At 42.5% G+C, this 16,759-nt stretch overlaps 1 protein-coding gene across 1 annotated transcript in view; it reads left to right on the plus strand.

Annotated features, from left to right (window-relative positions):
- The window catches only part of LOC136858667 (serine-rich adhesin for platelets), a 500,703-nt gene that overhangs the window by 22,034 nt on the left and 461,910 nt on the right, over nt 1–16,759 (plus strand). The gene's annotated exons all lie outside the window — the stretch shown is intronic.

The following is a 16,759-nucleotide window of genomic DNA, read 5'->3' on the forward strand; positions in this document are numbered from 1 at the left end:
AAATGAATACCCATTAGTTTTACTGAACTACAACTGTTTAATTTTAATATCTCATTGTTTAAGGAGAATAGTATTTCACCAGGCTTCTGTTCATTTATTTCAAGATTACTAAGTATATCTCTCAATTTTATTTTAACCCTCAAAGTATCTCCGTGAGTGGCAATAAGTCTCGTGCCTTCTGCATACAATAGTGTTCTACCGGGAATGTTGCAGTAAATATCGTTTACAAATATCAGGGACAGAAATGGACCCAACACGGAACCCTGTGGCAAATCAGCAAACATTTCTACCGACACTCTTCGCGGCGAGACAAAATTCTCAAAGAAGTTCCTTGAGAGCAGTTTCGTGACAACCGTCCTGGGAGTGAAGCGCGCTCGGTGACGCGTCGCGGCGAGGCTAGACACGGTCAATGGTGCCCGAAATAGAGCGCCGTTGGCAGCCTCCCTCCTCAACTTGAACCTGACAAATAATTGCTATGTTTACAATCCTCATCTTATATATCCTCTTTCTTATTTTACTCCAACTCATTAAATGAGACTGGCAAGAGGACCGAAAAATTTGTGTCATGAAACGAAAGTTCACCCTTTTAAGAGAGCCGATGTTAGACTCTCAATAAATACACGAAACGTTGATAAATGTGTAAGAGAAGTGAGATAAAATGCTAAACTAAACTAACTAACACACAGTTTTATATAAATATATAACTTGTGGTGTATGAGTAGTGTGCGTGCCTCTTACCAGTAGTCTCGGGGTTCAATTCCCGGCCTGGTCAGATATTTTTCTAACTGGACCTGAGGGCTCGTTCGAGGTCCACTCAGCCTATGTGATTACAATAGGGAACATGCATGATCCGGGGTTTTAATTAAAAATATGCTAATCTGATTCAAAATTTCATGCAGAATTCAAAAATGTGATCAGAATGTACAAATAATAACTCCAAACATGATAAAAATCTACGAAAATGTCACGTCACGCAAGTACGCGATCTCATTGGTCTGACGTCATCGTACAGGTTGACTGAATTAGCAGACGAAATAACGCATAGTGTGCTGTGAGAAGCAGGATACAATTCGCGTATTTCTACTTTGCGTTAGTGTCTGGTATAGTTAAATTCGAGGTCTATATATTGGATAATAATCTGAGTGGTATATTTTAGACTTAAAATGAATCCTGCGCAGACAGTGAGGCAGAAAACTTATAAATGGTGTAGAGTTCCGATGTGCAATAGCACATCGCATACCGTACCAAACAAATTGTTTATAAATGTTCCAAAGACGCTAAAACTAGGGAGAAATGGATTTTGGCGAGCCGGAGAAATGCTGGTGATATATCGGAAAAGTCTACAGTTTATTTTTTTGAAGATTTTAACGTAAGATGAATTTGTTTGAATTTTCAAATCACTTTTCCATGTCAGCTGTTCTAGTGGTAAAACTTTAAATTTTAATGTATGATGCTTTATTTAAATGCTTCAATTACATCTTGGAATATGAAAGTAATAAACAGTGCATTGAATAATGCTGATTATTAAAGTATTCTCCAAACCTAACCTATGTTTTGGGTGATCCATGTCAAGATAATAAATCAAAGGGGTTATGAACCATTTTGACAGCTCTAATTCTATCTTGGCATGGGACAGTTATGTATGTCTTTATTGAAGAGCTTAATTGGTAAAGAAATTTAGGCTATATCTAAATACTCTATAACGTAACAAAGAATAGGCGTGTACATCATGAAAGGAAACAACGTGAATTTAACAAATGTATAACTCTACACAAAACCAATGCTTGTCTGTTGGGGTCTCATAAGTTAACAATGCTCAATTATAATAATTATCATAATATTAATGAAATAAATAACATAATTGCACACGGGTGAAAATAGTGATGTAGGTGTTTAAAATATTATCCAACTTAGCCTAAGTTTTAGGTTATACAAGCCAAGTCAATAAATCGAAGGGTAAAAATACCGCGCGAGTTGGATGTGCGGTTAGGAGCGCGCAGCTGTGAGCTCGCATCCGGGAGATAGTGGGTTTTGAACCCCACTGCCGGCAGCCCTGAAGATGGTTTTCCGTGGTTTCCCATTTTCACACCAGGCCAATACTGAGGCTGTACCTAAGGCCACGGCCGCTTTGTTCCCATTTCTAGGCCTTTCCTGTCCCATCGTCGCCATAAGACCTATATGTGACGGTGTGACGTAAAGCAAACAGCAAAAAAAAAAAAAAAGTAAAAGTCACAGCACCCAAAGACATTCCTGTATTGAGCGACTAAAATGTCACCAGGACACTTTTCTTTCCTGATATGCTCAGCTTGTTAAAAGCCAAATGTAATTAATGTTATTGGCTTCACGCCCCGCTAACTACTTCTACGATTTTCGGAGACGCCGATGTGCAGGAATTTAGTCCTGCAGGAGTTCTTTTACGTGCCAGTAAATCTACCGACACGAGGCTGACGTATTTGAGCACCTTCAACTACCACCGGACTGAACCAGGATCGAACCTGCCAAGTTGGGGTCAGAAGGCCAGCACCTCAACCGTCTGAACCACTCAGCCCGACTTGTGAAAACTAGATGAAGTCATATTTATCTTTATCATGTTTAACTTTTTCCCTCCACAAAGATATTTAATTCTCTTTCATGGGCCCCGGAAGTGGGTAGGTCAGTTGTCCCAACCATAAATATATATTTTTTGGGGAATGATAGATTATAGCCCTATAGTACTATGATCTTTCTTTCTTTCTTTCCTTCTTTCTTTCTTTCTTTCTTTCTTTCTTAATCAGTTTATCCTTCAGGGTTGGTTTTCTCTCGGACTCAGCGAGGGATTTCACCTCTACCACTTCAAGGGCAGTGTCCTGGAACGTGAGACTTTGAGTATGGTGATGAAACTGGTGATGAGGGCCATTACCTCGCCCAGGCGGCCTCACCTGTTATGCTCAACAGGGGCCTTGTTGGAGGATGGGAGGATCGGAAGGGATAGACAAGGAAGAGGGAAGGAAACGGCCGTGGCCTTAGGTGCCTGGAGGAGAAGTAGGAAAATACGAAAATCCACTTCGAGGATGGCTGAGGTGGGATTCGAAACCCTTCTACTCAGTTGACCTCCCGAGGCTGAGTAGACCCCGTTCCAGCCCTCGTACTATTTGTTTTCAACTTTTATGGCAGAGCCGGGAATCGAAACCGAGCCTCCGGGAGTGGCACACCCATTAACCACTACACCACAGAAGCGGACTAGTACTATAATGCTACCTATATGTTTATGTTAGTGCTGAAATCCGATTTCTTACTTTACGAATGCTGAAAGCCCGAAAATGTAATGTTATTCTTTAATAGGGGAATCAGTCTAGAAGGAAATGTTGAAAGTGATGTGATATTTATCCAGGTTCGTTATTATCCTAATACTATGGGTTACAGTACATTGCACGTATATAAAAGACGCCACTTACAAACTTGCTTGTTATCCGCGAATTTCTGCGGCCACAAAAGTCACATTTTTCAAGAATGATGACATCAACACATGGTAGATTGTCTGACTGTGCTGTTTTGAACCTTTCTTCTGTCATTTCGAAGTTATTCGCGATCATGAATAATAAACAATCGGCTTTTAGCAACGGCTGATGCACAACGGCTGCTAGAGCTCCATGCGGTACTGGATCGTGACGTCACTGCGCGCCGCTTACGTCAGAGGCTGTTCCACTCGCCTTGCGGAAAGGCACTATTAAAAAAAATTTTAATGGTAGAAAACAAGGCAACATACCACAATGCAATACGTTTACGTACTATTTCATTGGTGTACTTTTCAAAAAAAATATTTTTGAAAATGATGCATGTTCCCAATTGAGGAGGTATCTGACGGTGAGATAGCGGTCGCGGTCTAGAAAGCCAAGAATAACATCCCTGCAACTCACACACCACATACAACACTCTCCTCCACCAAATTAGCACCCTGTTTTCCACCGTCTACCCTCGTTGGAGGGTCTAACTTACAAGGGCTGCGCTAGGCTAGAAATAGTCGCCCGAAATTATTATTATTATTATTATTATTATTATTATTATTATTATTATTACTACCGAGTGAGTTGGTCGTGCGGTTAGGGCCGCGTAACTGTGAGCTTCCATTCGGGAGATAGTAGTTTCCAAGATGGTTTTCCGTGGGTCCCATTTTCACAGCAGGCAAATGCTGGGGATGTACCTGAATTAAGGCCATGGTCGCTATCCAATCCTAGCCTTTTCCCTTCTTCCGTCGCCGGAAACCTTCGATGTGTTCGTGCGACGTTAAACAAGTAGGCAAGCAAGGAAAAAAAATTACATTATTCCTCTCTTCATCATGCCCAATTAAAGAACACGTTTGAAATTGTTAGCTTGGTCTGACGGCTTTCCTTTCTACATCTCCTATCAAAATCTCTTCATAAATTCGCAGTGTTGTTTTTTACGTTCTTCTGTCCACTGTTTTCCAGTGTTTCTTTTTAGTTTTCTCCGCGAGTGTGTGATTTGCAACCAGAGTTTCAAAGGTTTCTTGTAAGTCCTGCTTAATTTCTTCTAATCAGTTTTTGAATTGATTAGATAGTTTTTAGTAAATCTATTACTGTCCATTGTACAGATGTGACCATATAATTTCTAGCGTCTCCTAGGTACAGCATCAGTAAACTTATCTGTTGCTGTGTACAGGTCTCATTTTTTTTTTTGCTATTTGCTTTACGTCGCACCGATACAGATAGGTCTTATGGCGACGATGGGATAGGAAAGGCATAGGAATGAGAAGGAAGCGGCCGTGGCCTTAATTAAGGTACAGCCCCAGCATTTGCCTGGTGTGAAAATGGGAAACCACGGAAAACCATCTTCAGAGCTGCCGTTAGTGGGAGTTTTCTAGTTTTTTCTTCTAATCCAAAAGTTATGCAATTTATTTTCTTACGAATTTTTCGTTCTTGCTTTCCGATTTCATCAATTATTGAGTTGTTCCTAGGGGTCGAGTTTATGAGGCATATGATGCTTCCGGCAAAAACCGGTCTTGTATTATTATTATTATTATTGTTACCGAGTTTTTGCGGTAGTTAGAGGTGAAAGAAGGTGCGGGTGTGAACGGGTCTCAAGCTACGAAATTAGAGTTCATGTAAAATTAACAAGGTTATATTTTCTTTTCAAAATAAAGAAATAACAAGCATGGCAAGTACAGAGTAGCAAGTCAACAAAATGTAGTTACAATATTTACCGGATTTGGGCTTCGCGCCCCGGCTTCACAATTCCTGGGCAATCAGCCCAACCTTACTCCAAAATAAGTTTTAACAGAGGGGCAGAAAACCCCATTCATGCTCAGGAGCACTTGCTCCAAATTACACAGAAAATCCTCCTCGAGGCATACAACACTCAATTTTCAAGAAAGAGCCACTCGCTCTCAAACTTTAAGCCTCTCAAAGGCCACACCAAACTCCACCTTCAAGTTGTCCTCCCAGGACATAGACACAGGGGTAAAATACCCAACCTACTGAGGTCTATTAAGTGAGAAAAAGATTAATTACATGACCTCTAAAATAACAATTTGAGAGGAGGCGAACTTGCGCTCCTAATGCACTTTGTTTAAAACCTACTTGGCACTAGGCCGTTAATACAAGGGCTAATCCCATACTAAAGAGGTGACTTCAGAAAGAAACAATTTACATTACGTTAAAGAAGAATAGGATGAGAAAAAAAAGTTCACCTCAAAACAATATGAGTGGGAGCTCGAGAGGGTTAAGCACTCTCTATCCCGATACGCAGTTTAAAGATAGAATAGATACCAAGGGTCTTTACATTTTAAGGAAGGTTACATTATGGAAAAGCTTCGGACCCGCCCCGAGAGTTAAACTGCTGAGCTAGCAAAGAAAGAAGTTATTAATCGGCCATTACCTTGTTGTTGACTGCTGCCGAAGAAAGAGGCGCTTCCCGCCCCCTGCAATGTACTTTACACACTGAAAGATGGTACAGAAGTGGCGCAGAGACCCAAAAATCAGCAGTTTATATACTCTCGCGGAAAGTTCGAGGCGTTTTAGGGAAGAGAACACCCGCCCACAATCACTTTATTGGCTAGGGTACAGCAACATATTCAAGTTGGGGGAAGATACATCAGATTGGTCAGAAATTAATTAAAGAAATTCGGGATTGGCTAAATACAAAACAAGGGGAAAGAGAGGGGTATACAGCCAACTTAAACAATAACAGAAAGAAATTTAACAAGAAACAAACTTTTGAAATAAAAATTTCTCCAAAAAACAGTTCTTTCACATCGCACTAGGGTGCACCATTGTAGTTTTTCAGTAGTGTCCTCTAGAAGAGAAAGTTCACACTTCTTACTACCGGTAAAACAAAAATACATCAAAAGTGGCCCAGTTCAAAAACTCCAAACTTTCGAAGTAGTGACATCTTCTGAGAAACTTGAAAATTAATACCGTCGATAAAGTTCAGACTTCCTCCAGCAGAGGAGTTTCAACTGGCGCACATTTTAAATTAGCGGCGTGGAGGTGTACCGCCCGGTACAGACCTCCCCCCCCAAAAGTTCCTCCAAGGGGTAACACAGAAGGACATAAACTTTTGTTTGAAAATAAGGTCCAAGTTTGATGTTGATATGGAAATTAATCGCAGAAGTATTTATAAGATTTTCTTAATTTGGTTTGATTCAGTTTCAAAATTTTTGTTGTAACTGGTGAAGTAAAGTCTTTATGTTTGTAGAAGTTGAATTCAGAAGGAAAACTTTAGTTTTTAAAGTTGAGGAAAATTTTCTAAGTCCACCAAATATTGCAGTAGAATACCCAAGAAAAGGTAGTAAAGTTGAACTGGAATGTCCATATAGCTGGATATGTACTTCAAACGTTGATGATTTTAACGGCCAGACCAGCCGCCACTGCTTGCGTTCAGAGGAGGCTGCCCGGGCCCCTCAAGTACCCTGAGATACCGCTCGCCCGCACTACGAGGGGAGCAGAGGTGTAGAAGCACGCCGCGCCCGCGGTGAACATATACAGGCTGCGGGCCAGTAGCAGGTCGTGCGCCGCACATCAGCCTTGGCCGGGAGGAGAGCTCCGGCTCGCCGTGCACATGTCGTCCTCGCTGGGGTCGAGGGGGCCCTTCCTCTATCCCAGTCGCTGCACGGCGCCGTGCGGCTGCGGGGCCACTGAAACATTAAAGCTAGGCGGCAGAATTTGTTGGACCATCATCCTTTTTTTTTGAGGGCACAGGCTTGTGGAGAGGTTGAGGGGCCAGCGGCGTGCAGATATCCATGGCATTAAATAAGCCACTGTGTAGAGTGGAGCAGGAGACGGGAGCGTGGTAATGGCCGTGGGAAGGACAGGATGGCAGTTTAACGGTTCGGGGCAGGTTTTACAAAAATACTTACATATAAAACAAAATATTATAGAAGGGGCAGAAAGCCTTAAAAGTGAAACTCAAAAAAAAAAAAAAAAAAAAAATATATATATAACCTTCATATTCCCTTCAAGATAATATGAGGCAAGTTAGCACAGAAATTATACAGGTTTCACCTGCGACAGGTGAACCCTAAATATCCTCTCGGTGGCTGGATTGCTTAATAACAATGTAACCGGCGTAAGGAAATCGAGAATGACACACGGCCCATGAAATCTGGGGGCAAGCTTGCCCGCGGGAACAAAATTCTTGACCATTACCTGGTCACCTACCTTCAAATGGGTGGGTCTCCGTCCACGATCATACCTTTCCCTAACCTTTTCATGAGACACTTTAAGATTATCTTTAGCCTTCTTCCAAAGATCTTTAATGTTGTCCGGATCTATTGTCTCAGGTAGAATGTCACTCAGAGACCAGAGGTTAGAGAGCGGCGTGTTGGGAACAAACTTGAACATCAAAGAGGCTGGAGTAAATTTATGTGATTCATGAACCGCCGAATTCAAAGCAAAAGCTAACCAATGCAGGGACGTGTCCCACCTGGAATGATCTTCATGATGATAGGCAATAAGCGCGGACCTAAGATTACGGTTAACCCGTTCAGCCAGAGATGGTTGAGGGTAATAAGCAGAAGTAGTTACATGAGAGATGGACAAGTCAAAACAGAATTTACGAAAAAGATTTGATGTAAACGCCTTAGCATTATCAGACACAATATATTGGCACGGACCAAAAGAAGCAAACATAGAATTTAGGCAAGTAATGGTGGACTGAGCGGTAGCCAGCTTAGTCGGAAATAACCAGGAAAATCTTGTAAAACCATCTACGCATACAAAGATGAACTTGTTGGCATTTCCCTTTGACTGGGGGAAGGGTCCTACATAATCAATATACAGGCGTTCCATGGGGCGCGACGCTTGATGAGAAGACAAAAGGCCTACCTTGGTGGACATGGTGGGTTTACTGAGCAAACAAGATTTACAAGCTTTTACTAGTTCACGGATTTCACCGTCCATACCCTTCCAGATGAACCTTTCACGAATCTTTTCACGAGTTTTAAAGATTCCAAGATGCCCCCCTAATGGGGTCTCATGATAGTACTTGAAGATCATAGGCACAAGAACAGCTGGAACGACAACCTTCATCATCTTATCATGCCTCGAAGGGAAACATAGAACACCATTCCTCAGAACATAAGGGACAACATGTTCCCCAGAAGAAAGGGTTTCCATTATCGGAGCCAGCGTCGGATCTTCACGTTGGTATTTCTCGATATCCCTAAAGAGCATGGGAGCATCTGTTAAGATGGCATTAACACCAGATAGTATGGACTCGGGAGGTGATGAACTGTCGACCGGTTCGTGGGTCTCGACGTCGTTGGAAAACATACGGCTGAGTCCATCCGCAACAACATTTTCGGTACCTCTGATATGCCTGACATCGAATTGGAAGGCGGAAATTCGGATGGCCCAACGGGCTATACGACCAGTACGACGCGGCCTACCTAAGACCCAGCTTAGGGCTTGATTATCTGTCTCCAGGTCGAATTTGACATGTTCCAGATAGAGACGGAACTTCTCTAAGGCAAATAAGACTGCCAACCCTTCGAGCTCATAGATAGAATACTTGGCTTCTTGAGCCGACAAGGTCCTAGATGCATAGGCGATGGGTCGCCTCCCTAGTTCAGTCTCTTGAAGAAGGACTGCAGCTACTGCTGACGACGACGCGTCAGTTTGGACGATGAATTTCTTCGAGAAATCAGGCATAGCAAGGACAGGGGCATTACAGAGAGCTAATTTAAGATCTTCAAAAGCGGCTTGTTGAGAAGGTCCCCACTCGAATTTGATGCCTTTCCTACGAAGAAGGTTCAAGGGCGCCGCTCTATTAGCGAAGTTAGGAATAAACTTCCTGAAGAAATTCACCATACCAATGAACCTGGCGATACCTTTGATGTCCTTGGGAGGTTTAAAATCACGGATGGCCTGTGTTCTAGAATGATCGACTGCAACACCATCAGGTGACACAATATGCCCTAGGAATAACATAGAGGGCTTAGCAAAGGCAACCTTGGACAACTTGACAGTTAACCCAGCCTTACGAAGGCGATTGAGAACTTCTCGCAGATGATCTAGATGTTCTTCAAATGTCTCCGAAAATACGACGACATCATCCAAGTAGTGATACAAGTACTCAAATTTGATGTCGGAGAAGACCCTATCTAGCAGCCTAGTGAGTACAGCTGCTCCCGTGGGGAGCCCGAAAGGCACGCGGTTGTATTCGTATAAATTCCAGTCCGTGGCAAACGCTGTAAGATGTTTAGACTCTTCCGCAAGGGGAATTTGATTGTAGGCCTGATTCAGGTCCAAGATAGTAAAGAACTTGGCCTTACGAAACCATGAAAAACAAGAATGAAGGTCGGGAAGGGGCACAGATTGTAACACCACCTTCCGATTGAGAGCCCTATAATCAATGACAGGCCTGAAGCCCCCTTGGGGTTTCGGGACTAGAAAAATAGGTGACGAATACGCCGACTTAGAGGGCCTAATAATACCATCCTTCAACATCTGATCGATGATTTCTTTCAGAGCCTTCATTTTAGGTGGAGATAGCCTATAAGGTGGAAAACGGACAGGAATAGAATCCGTGACCTCAATTTTGTATTCAATAAGGTCAGTAACACCAAGAGTATCAGAGAACACCTCTGGAAATGACTGACATAATTTACGAATACTATCAGCCTGCTCCTCAGGTAGATGTCTAAGGTCTAACAACATCTCATCCTGGGTAGGCGAAATAGATGAACATGATACAGAATTACACTTTAACAAGGGAATTTTACAATTGGACGCAAATTTGAATGTGCACGACTTACTCTGAAGATCGAGCACAAGACCAGTGTGAGAAATGAAGTCAGCTCCCAATATGATGGGGCAAGACAGGTGCTTAGCCACAAACAATTTGATTTTCCATGTAAATTTAAAAATACGAATTTTGACATTTACAGAACCTAGGATTTCCAATGGAGATGAATTAGCCGAAACATATTGAACAGGAGATGAGACATAGTCAGGTAGTTTACAAACAGATTGCAATTTTGAATACCATTGGTCCGAAATAATTGAACAAACACTGCCTGAATCTAATAGAGCTGTTATAGGCTCGTTATTTAACTCAATCTTAAGAAAAGGAACAGGCGCGGGGGTATCCGCCGCAATCCTAAGACATTCTTTGGGGCATTCGAAAGATGAATTTGAAGATAGAACATTCCCTGAATTTTCGACCTGTTTACCAGGGGCTGAGCCTCGGGAAGAGGGATTAGTCGACTCAGCCGAAGCCACTAGTCACTTTTGATTGTTGTTGGAAGTTGCACCTGAAGTTGAGCAGGAGGGGGTGCTATTCGAATTGGGACAATTCTTGGCGATATGTGAGAAAGCCCCACATTTAAAACAGCCTTGTGATGAACCAGTTCCATTCCTTGTCCCACTAGACTTGATCAGTGGACACTTATTGCGAAGATGGTCAGGCGACCCGCAAGCGTAACATTTACGGGGTGTGACTGGTCGGCGAGGTGGAGGCCGAAGATTACTAAAAGAAGGAGGGGGTTCTTTCGCGACACGCAAAGAATCGGCGTATCTAACTCCTTCCGCTGAGACGGCCAATGCTTCAAGTTCAGAGAAGGTTTGCGGGCACGTCGCGAAACACAAATATGACCTATAGGATGGTGAAATTCCTTCTACAATAGCCTGTACCATCTGATCTTCAGGAAAATGAAGGGCAAACACCCTAGTATATAATTTAATATCTTGGATGAAGTCTGCTAAGTTTTCATCCAAACGCTGTACACGATAATAGTACTTCTGAATAAGGGAGGACCTGGCCCTAGCAGGGATGAAGTTAGCTAGCAAGTGGGCGTGGAAATCCTCAATAGATGATTGCTCGGCAATGGCTCTTACGATTTTGTCTGAGAGAATACCAATAGCATAGGGATAGATGATTTGCAAAATCTGACATGGGGAAAGAGAAAACACAAGGGCATGATCCTGAAATTCAACTAAAAATCTTAAAAATGAAATTACGTCACTGGTGGTATTAACGGAAAACTTAGAGATACCTCTGAGCAACATTGCCAATGGATGAGGCAAGCTGCTAAACCCGGGTGACATAGTAGGTAAAGGTTTCAGTGGCAAGGAAGTTAATTCCGAACGTATATTATTCAACGATGCACGGCGTTCAGACTCGTTGTCCAATGGGGCAGAGATAGTTTGAGCAGCAACGGTTATCCTATTGGCTTCTCCCTTAGGAGGCTCTTCCTCGCTACCTACATTCATCGTGGTGGGTTGATCAATTTTGGGAGGAACTTCCCCAGTTAACAATTGAGTGACCTTGCTAGATAATTCAGAAATACTTTCAAGCAACGTACTAGCTTCCTTCCTCTGAACGTCATTCAACTTCAGAGACAACAAATCGTTAACTCTATTTGAAAAATGATATAGCCTGGCTTGCACACGCTTAATTTGATTAGGAGAAGGATCATTTTCGTCAAAATAAACTAATTACCGACGCTAGCCCAGTAGTATTCTCGGTGATCGTGGAAAGAGAGTCATCAATTTCTTTCTCTCCCAAGTTGGGGATGGAAATAGGCAAATCAAGGGACTCTCTAAGCTTGTTGGTGTCTATCGCAACCGTGCCTCCAGATTGCACATTTCTGATAGTTAACTCATAGATCAACTCCTCCTTGCGCAAATAGTTAAGATGTAGAACATCGCGAGGGCCGGGCATGATGACAGAACAATTTTGAAACAGGAAAGATCAAAAATTCCAGCAACTGAGAAAATTGTTAGAGTTTGAATCAAAGCAATGTTTAGCCGTCAAAAGGGGCTAAATTGAGACCCATTCAACCACGCTCTGCTACCACTTGTTGCCGAGTTTTTGCGGTAGTTAGAGGTGAAAGAAGGTGCGGGTGTGAACGGGTCTCAAGCTACGAAATTAGAGTTCATGTAAAATTAACAAGGTTATATTTTCTTTTCAAAATAAAGAAATAACAAAAATGGCAGGTACAGAGTAGCAAGTCAACAAAATGTAGTTACAATATTTACCGGATTTGGGCTTCGCGCCCCGGCTTCACAATTCCTGGGCAATCAGCCCAACCTTACTCCAAAATAAGTTTTAACAGAGGGGCAGAAAACCCCATTCATGCTCAGGAGCACTTGCTCCACATTACACAGAAAATCCTCCTCGAGGCATACAACACTCAATTTTCAAGAAAGAGCCACTCGCTCTCAAACTTTAAGCCTCTCAAAGGCCACACCAAACTCCACCTTCAAGTTGTCCTCCCAGGACATAGACACAGGGGTAAAATACCCAACCTACTGAGGTCTATTAAGTGAGAAAAAGATTAATTACATGACCTCTAAAATAACAATTTGAGAGGAGGCGAACTTGCGCTCCTAATGCACTTTGTTTAAAACCTACTTGGCACTAGGCCGTTAATACAAGGGCTAATCCCATACTAAAGAGGTGACTTAAGAAAGAAACAATTTACATTACGTTAAAGAAGAATAGGATGAGAAAAAAAAGTTCACCTCAAAACAATATGAGTGGGAGCTCGAGAGGGTTAAGCACTCTCTATCCCGATATGCAGTTTAAAGATAGAATAGATACCAAGGATCTTTACATTTTAAGGAAGGTTACATTATGGAAAAGCTTCGGACCCGCCCCGAGAGTTAAACTGCTGAGCTAGCAAAGAAAGAAGTTATTAATCGGCCATTACCTTGTTGTTGACCGCTGCCGAAGAAAGAGGCGCTTCCCGCCCCCTGCTATGTACTTTACACACTGAAAGATGGCACAGAAGTGGCGCAGAGACCCAAAAATCAGCAGTTTATATACTCTCGCGGAAAGTTCGAGGCGTTTTAGGGAAGAGAACACCCGCCCACAATCACTTTATTGGCTAGGGTACAGCAACATATTCAAGTTGTGGGAAGATACATCAGATTGGTCAGAAATTAATTAAAGAAATTCGGGATTGGCTAAATACAAAACAAGGGGAAAGAGAGGGGTATACAGCCAACTTAAACAATAACAGAAAGAAATTTAACAAGAAACAAACTTTTGAAATAAAAATTTCTCCAAAAAACAGTTCTTTCACATCGCACTAGGGTGCACCATTGTAGTTTTTCAGTAGTGTCCTCTAGAAGAGAAAGTTCACACTTCTTACTACCGGTAAAACAAAAATACATCAAAAGTGGCCCAGTTCAAAAACTCCAAACTTTCGAAGTAGTGACATCTTCTGAGAAACTTGAAAATTAATACCGTCGATAAAGTTCAGACTTCCTCCAGCAGAGGAGTTTCAACTGGCGCACATTTTAAATTAGCGGCGTGGAGGTGTACCGCCCGGTACAATTATTATTATTATTATTATTATTATTATTATTATTATTATTATTATTATTATCATAAAATTGGAACGAGAAGGACATTTATGAAGTTTGCCCTAAGACAAGTAATGAAGCTAAGAATCACCATCATTGGTTATTCTGTTCAATGGCATATCTTCCTATTGGTCTGTCCTGGAAACTTTTCCTTCTTCCCGCTCTCTTTCAATGCACTGTCCATTCCATCGCACGCGCCGTCAATCTCTTTTCTTACCGTGCCCGAGCCAGTTCATCTTTCGCCTTTGGATCTATTGTAAATTCGTAGCTCTTCATTTCTCACTCTATCTTTCCAACTCACTCTAAACGAAGCGAAGAATAATCATCGAGACATCTCATTAAGTTATTCAAATCTTAGCTATGGAGGCTGGAATTTGGCCTCGCTATGTTGGGTGGGTATTGAATGAAGTCACGTCAATGAAATAAGCACGGGATAGTCAGGTGCTGTTTTTGAAGCCAAAACATCGCGACACATAATGACATGGCATTGCCTAACGTTGATGACGCTATGTGGGTGTTTTATTCTGTACTTGGCAGCACGATATTTAAATCAGGCCGTTGTTACCTCAGGGAATTATTTATAGACACATTGTCTATGAAACCACCTCAGTTTGTCAGGCTGAATCTATCTTTGGTCACGAATATAAGAATTCCTACTTCTCTAAAACGAACATTGAATAAGACAATACCATTTTCTCTACTTCATCCGTACCAAAGTAAGGGAGTACGAAGAACACTGTTGTAACAAATTCGAGTACATTTATTGATATAATTACTTTAAGCAGTTGCAGGTCCCACTCATCCTGCATTCTACTAAAGCAGGGGTGTCCATATTTTGCAGCCCGAGAGGGCTTAAAAAATATGCTAAGAAATGTAAAGAAAATTTACAAAAAAACATTTCATTCAAAAATGTATTAATTTTTATAGTCTTTATATAGCCAAACAGAAGTAATTTATTCTTTAATATCATTTCCTGTTTTTAAGTATTCAATTGATCTGAATATATTATTGTTTATTAAAAGAATAAAAATCTAAACTTCGGCGGAAAATCAGCCCTCACAAATGCTAGCGCTGGGTCTTAACCGTTACAAAAATGGCTATGGGGTCCATACTAATTCTTGAACTCCATGCCAACCTCACTGTGGAAACTTTTATGCAACGTAGCATGCAATGAATGCCAAGAATTACTTTAATAGCCATTGGTACGACTCATTGGCTGAATGGTCAGTGTACTGGCCTTCTGTTCAGAGGGTCCCGGGTTCGGTTCCCGGCCGGGTCGGGGAATTTAACCTTCATTGGTTAATTTCCGTGGCCCGGGTGTTTGTGCTGTACCCAACATCCCTGCAACTTACACACCACACATAACACTATCCTCCACCACAATAACACGCAGTTACCTACACATGGCAGCTGCCGCCCACCCTCATCGGAGGGTCTGCCTTACAAGGGCTGCTCTCGGTTAGAAATAGTCACACGAAATTAAAAAAGTGCCATTGGTGTAAGAAGCGGCTTCAAATCGTTCTTCTCTCATTGGTAGTACTGGCAGGTACACAGTGCTGCACGCATGAAGAAATTTTCAGGGAAGTACTCCTAGAAGTACATTGGTGGGATTCCATGCTGTTGCAACTGTATATCATTGTTCCCTTCACACTTCTTCTTATTCTTTTCCTACCGCTTGCCCCACACGTGTGAGGTCGCGGGTGCAAACTGGGTCGCACATGTGGATTTGGCCCTGTTTTACGGCCGGAAGCCCTTCTTGCCACCAACCCTATATGGAGGGATATAATCACTATTGCGTGTTTCTGTGGTGGTTGGTAGTGTAGTGTGTTGTGTGAATATGAACAGGAGAGTGTTGGGATGGACAAAAACACCCAGTCCCCGAGCCAGAAGAATTAATCAGAAGCGATTACAATCCCTGACCCGGCCGGGAATCGAACCCGGGACCTTCTGAACCGAAGGCCAGTACCATGGCCATTCAGCCAACGAGTCAAAAATTGTTCCCTTCACACTACTTCTGCCTAATTGTACTTCTTTAAGTTTTGTTTTGACTACATTATTATTAATTTCAGTTTGTCCTTAACCGGGCGAGTTGGCCGTGCGGTTAGGAGCGCGCAGTTGTGAGCTCGCATCCGGGAGATAGTGGGTTCGAACCCCACTGCCGGCAGCCCTGAAGATGGTTTTCCGTGGTTTCCCATTTTCACACCAGGCAAATGCTGAGGCTGTACTTAAATTAAGGCCACGGCCACTTCCTTCGCATTTCTAGGCCTTTCCTGTCCTGTCGTCGCCATAAGACCTATCTGTGTCGGTGAGACGTAAAGCAACTAGCAAAAAAAAAAATAGGTTGGTCCTTAGGTATTTTCTTTTACTTTTTGTCAGTTGTCGAATAATTCAAATGAACTGACATTGTTCGGTGTGTTCTTCTTCCAAAAGTCGGTTGTCCTGGGTATAATAGTGCTTATTTTTACTCTTTTATGTAATTTTAAAATAATATTACATATTAAAAATTTCATTTTGGTTCCGTATTGACGTCACTAAAGATGCACAAATGCAATGTAAAAGTTCCACCAATTCAATACATCATATATCTTCCTTTCCTCTTCTTAATCTGTTTACCCTCCAGGGTTGGCTTTTCCCTCGGACTCAGCGAGGGATCCCACCTCTACCGCCTCACGGGAAGTGTCCTGGAGCTTCAGACTCTGGGTCGGGGGATACAACTGGGGAGGATGACCAGTGCCTCGCCCAGGCGGCCTCACCTGCTATGCTGAACGGGGGCCTCTGTGGGGGATGGGAAATTTGGAAGGGATAGACAAGGAAGAGGGAAGGAAGCGGCCGTGGCCTTAAGCTAGGTACCATCCAGGCATTTGCCTGGAGGAGATGTGTGAAACCACGGAAAACCACTTTCAGGATGGCTGAGGTGGGAATCGAACCCGGGCCTCCAGGGGTGGCAGCTAATC

This window comes from Anabrus simplex, chromosome 1 (assembly GCF_040414725.1).
Source record: "Anabrus simplex isolate iqAnaSimp1 chromosome 1, ASM4041472v1, whole genome shotgun sequence".
NCBI lineage: Eukaryota > Metazoa > Arthropoda > Insecta > Orthoptera > Tettigoniidae > Anabrus > Anabrus simplex.